At 36.1% G+C, this 5,397-nt stretch overlaps 1 protein-coding gene across 1 annotated transcript in view; it reads left to right on the forward strand.

The window, feature by feature from the left end:
* ZBBX (zinc finger, B-box domain containing) overlaps positions 1-5,397 on the forward strand; it is a gene marked incomplete at its 3' end in the record, with an annotated part of 85,349 nt that overhangs the window by 6,538 nt on the left and 73,414 nt on the right. The gene's annotated exons all lie outside the window — the stretch shown is intronic.

The following is a 5,397-nucleotide window of genomic DNA, read 5'->3' on the forward strand; positions in this document are numbered from 1 at the left end:
TGTTCAGGGTCTTTTGTTGTTTCATATGAATATTAGGATTTTTTTTTCCATTTCTGTGAAGAATGTCATTGGTATTTTGATGGGGATTGCATTAAATCTGTAGATTACTTTGGGTAGTATGGACATTTTCACAATGTTAATTCTTCCAACCTACGAACATGGAATATCTTTCTGTCTTCTTGTGTTTTCTTTTTTCCAACAGTGATCTGTAGTTCTCATAATAGAGATCTTTCATTTCCTTGGTAACTTTATTCCTAGGTATTTTATTTTTTTGTTGACTATTGTAAATGGACTAACTTTCTTGATTTCTCTTTCTGCATGTTCACTATTGGAGAATAGAAATGCTACTGATTTTTGTGTGTTGATTCTGTATCCTGCTACTTTGCTGAATCCTTTATCAACTCTAAGAGTTTTTTGTAGAGGCTTTAGGCTGTTCGATATATAGGATTATGTCATTTGCAAACAGGGACAGTTGGACTTCATCTTTTCCAATCTGGATGCCCTTTATTTCCTTTTCTCTTATTGCTCTGGCTAGTACTTCCAAAATTATGTTGAATAGGAGTGGTGAGAGTGGGCATCCTTGTCTAGTTCCTTTTCTTAAAGGAAAAGCTTTCAGCTTTTCCCCATTCAGGATGATATTGGCAGTGGGTTTATCATATGAGGGTACTTCAGAAAGTTCATGGAAAAAAAAAATTAAAAGACAATACAAATGTTTCCATGAAGTTTTTGATGTAGCCCTGTATTTTTGCTTTTCATATACAAGTTAATTTTTTAAAAATTAACTGGAAGTAAGTTTTTTCATTCTTAATTTTTTCAAATTTCAAAATTAATTTTCTGATTTAGCTTAGTTTTAGCTTAACATACCTGCATGAGAAATAGAATTATATAGTTCCATATTAAGGTAAAAGTTAATGTTATTTGATAAAATAAATTACAAACTTTATTGCTACCTGTATAACACATTTGTTTAATGTTTTCGTATTCTGTTTGAATAGTAATTATTATTCATAAACTGTTGATTCTGTGTGTGAGGATAGCCAAGAAAAAAATGCTTTTCAGTTTACCAGCTATAGAATTTCTTTATATTTACTGTGTATTGTAAAATATAACATTACATTATCCTTAAGGTTAAAACCAGGTAAGTGTTTTCATGGAAAGGAAGCTGTTTTGCTTCCGGATTCTTTAGATCAAGATCCACGACTTTGTAAATTTTAATGTACACAGCTTTTTGTTTTGTATGTACCTGTCATTAAACTTGCATTGGGTTAGTTGGCATCTACAAACCCCTTACTCTGCACTTTTAAACTTTTTGGCTTCAAAGAAGCATTTCATTTGATAGAGCCATTCCCTTAGTGAAATAATTTTGGAGTTAAAAATTTTATAATTCACTTTCCATTTTTTGCTATCTTTCTGAGATAGTGTTCAATCTTGCAATGCACTTGAAAGCCCCTACAACAAAGAATTACTTGACTCAAAATGTCAGTGGTGCTGAGGTCAAGAAACCTTGACTTAGACTACATAGACTAAAATTCATACACATTTTATTTGCTCTATGATCTTAGGCAAGTCGCTTAACCTTTACAAGCTTCTCTTACCACATTTGTAAATATGCATGATAATACCTTCAAAGAGTTCTGAGCAATGTGTGAGATAACATATGTCAACCACTTTGTAATCTTACCTGAAAATCACCTTAAAATATCTATTTATGTAGAATGAGAACTAAAAAATACCTGAAGTTAATTATTGGGTCATTATTAGATGTGAAAGTAGATTTCAAGTGGTTGGAAAGGAAAGGTAGGAGGCATGAGTAAAGACTATTTTTGCAGTGAACAGAACAGCAGAAGATGACCTTTTAAGGGTTTCATATCAAGGAAAGACTTTATTATATTGTTTTTTAGAATTGGGGAGTTGAGTGAGCCAGTTTATAGGCAGAGGGATGGACATGCCAGTAGAGGGAAGATTGAAGATGCGGATGAGAGAGGGACCAGTTGCTGGGGCGTGATATTTGAAGAGATGGTTCATTAAAAAGCCTTTCACCAAAAGAAGGAGGACACATTTTCTCTGGGACAAGAATGATGGAAGGAAAAACAGGTGGCAATAAAAATAAATTTTAGAGGTTGCATTTGACAGCTGGTGTTGTAGGACACTGTAGACAATTGCAATGAGAAGACCTCAACATTCCTAGAAAAGTTGAAGGTAATATCAGCTGGTCAGGTTAAGGAAAAGAAATGGGATGAATTTGGGCTTTGGGTAATTGAGAAGGTTTGGAGTAGCCACTGTGGGATCATGACTGGGATTTAGCAGCAAGTGAGTAAATGGATAGCTGAAGAGCCGTAAGGGCCCACTGGGTTATCCAGCATGGATTTGTGGGAGACCAAATAGTATTTCATCACAATGGTAGGTAGACATTTATAGGTCCAAGAGGGAGGAGGTAAGGTGATTGAGGTTCGCACTGAGAACTTTGGGTTTGGGATTTTAAAGGTGTGATCATTCAGAGTGCTGCTTAGGTGCAAGGTTTGGTCATAGTGGTGAGGTGGCTGAAGAGGTGTTTAGAGGTTCACGGTAGCCAGAATGTTGGAGGGTCTTCAGTACCAGAATGTCAAGTGAATGTGCACCAGAAATGTGATGGAGAGAAATAGTGGGCAGACTGCTGAAATTTGACGGAAGATCCTAGATATTGGTAAAGGCAATAAATATATGCTGGAGACCTTCGGTAGAAGTCACTTTGCTGAATGATCATAGTGAAACAATACTCTGGAAACTGCGCTAAGGAGGAAATAGAAAGAAAATTTTTCATCTCTCCTGGTGAGTGAAAGGGAGTGGAAAAGGAGCTAGTTCCTCTGGAGAGTGCTGTGGTGAAGACTGTGTCTAAGAAAAGGTGGGTTCTAGTTAATGTGAACTTTTGAATGAAACATTTTTAAGATTAAAGTGTATGATGGTTAAGTAACTATTTAATAGGGGCTTCGTGCAATGGCAGGGGAACCTGGATGAAAGAACAATCAGTAGAGAATAGCAAAGGTTCAGTGGATAATTAGGCTGATAGAAAGAATATTTGAAAAGGTGGCTTATGGGAGGAGTTTGGGATGAGCATGGCATTGGTGAGAGTTTGGAGGCACCAGGGAGGCAGGTGATGACATCATGGTCTGACCCCAATGGCTCAGATAATATGTCAGTGTGGTGAGTCCACTAAGCTGCCCTGGTCCTTGATAGTACACATTCAACAGCTGCTGGTGGAGATATACATAGGTTAATAAGGCCCAGGTTACAGTACATTAAGTTCCTGATGTTTTGGATATATATCTGTTTACATATACACATATGCATATATATGTATATGTATGTGTGTATATACATATGCATGCTTGTGTGTGTGTGTGCATATGTGTGTATGTGGGTATGTGTATATACGTGTGTGTGTGTATCCTTGGTCCAATCCTACTTCACTCCCCAACCCTTTCCCAAAAAGGTAAAAATCAGACTTACGAATATATTCTATTTAGCTAAAAATAGCAGCTAGAAGTTTGTTATCCTTGGTCCAATCCTACTTCACTCCCCAACCCTTTCCCAAACAGGTAAAAATCAGACTTACGAATATATTCTATTTAGCTAAAAATAGCAGCTAGAAGTTTGTTCATTAAAATATTTTTATGCAATTTGAATCATTCAAAGTAAATATGGCTGTATTTATACAGCAGAAAAATATTATTTATATTAATAAAACAAATTATAAAATTTCCCTAATAATGGGTTCATTTTGCTTTGGCATATCTATCCATTCTGTCCAGGTAGCCTATAACTACACTGATCATGTTGCAATTTGGATGTATTGTTGAGGTAATAATATAGGATAATTTGGTTGTGAAAAATGAGATTAAATTATTTGTAACTCGTATCACACTACCAGTTTAAAAATAAAAGTGTAATTCATATAAAAATGTGTTATTTCAATCCTATTTTCTTTTTTACTGTGTTTGGTACATAGCATCTGAGCAGCCACTTCAAAGAATGTGAGCAATAAGTGCCCCTTTGAAGCAAAACTGTTAGATTCACTGAGAATAATTAGGCTGAGATTTTCAAAGATGACTGCAGTTGGTACAGCCGTGGATATGGAGGCAGCCATTATTCTCATACTCTTATGTACAAATTGGGCAAATGAGCATGCAAATTGCAAATTGGAAACTAGGCATGGATTGACAGCGTCTATATAAATGCACAACATCCTCTATGCTCGTTTTGTACTTTAAATATTGGTTTTAGGGCCGGCCCGGTGGCGCACTGGATAAGTGCGCCGCTTGGGAAGCACAGCGGTGCTCCCGCCCGAGGGTTCGGATCCCACATACAGACCGGTTCCCGCTCACTGGCTGAGCGAGGCGCGGGAGCAACACCGAGGGTTGCAATCCCGTTGCCGGACACGGAAAAAGACAAAAAGACAAAAAAAAAAAAAATATTGGTTTTAATAAGATCAAGCCAAGTATGTTCAATTGTCAAGTCTGTTTTATTTCCTAAAATGCTAAGATCCAAGGATTTAAAGTGACTGTTTATTTGAAAAACCTAGCAGTGAATCTTATTTATTCATATTTTTGGCTACAAATTAGGAAAGTCAGGGATCAAAAATAATACATTTGAAAGTTGTCTATGATGCTTAAACATGTAGTTCTTTAAATTGGGCAAATAAGGTAATAACATCGGCTTCTACAGCTGCGCAAGCAGAACAGCTCAGTCAGAAGTCAGTCCACACAAATATTAGACTTTGTGTGTTTCAGAAAGAGGAGAAATAGAAAAGACTTATAAGCCAGGCACAGAAAGAGAAATACTGAACGTTCTCACTCATAAGTCAGAGCTAAAAAAAATAAGTAAATAAACAATAGTAATGATAATAATAAATTGAACATTTAGAAGGACAGAGCAGAACTGTGGTTACTGGAGGTGGGAAAGAAGGAGAGTGTTTAATGAACACAAAACAGCTAGATAGGAAAAATTAGTTCTAGTGGTGTACAGTCAAGCTAGGCGTCTACAATTAAAAATAAGTTACTGCATGTTATCAAATGGCAAGAAAAGAGGAGATCAAATGTCCTCATCACAAAGAAATGATTAAGTTTTGCATTGATGAATATGCTAATTACCGATTTGATTATCACACATTTTATACATGTATTGACATTGAAATTCAATTCTGCACCTCACAAGTATGTATAATCAATGTACTTCATTTTAAAAAAGACTTATTGAACCTTTACAATATTTGAATACTAGCACTTTATTACAATCATTCCATGATGATACATGATGATTTTTGTTTAAAAGATAATTTATGGTGTGGTTTTAAAAAACTAGTTTAGGGCCGGCCCAGTGGCGCACTGGATAGTGCGCCGCTTGGGAAGCGCGGCGGCGCTC

The sequence above is a fragment of the Galeopterus variegatus genome, unplaced genomic scaffold (genome assembly GCF_000696425.1).
Source record: "Galeopterus variegatus unplaced genomic scaffold, G_variegatus-3.0.2 Scaffold2566, whole genome shotgun sequence".
In the NCBI taxonomy this organism is placed as follows: domain Eukaryota; kingdom Metazoa; phylum Chordata; class Mammalia; order Dermoptera; family Cynocephalidae; genus Galeopterus; species Galeopterus variegatus.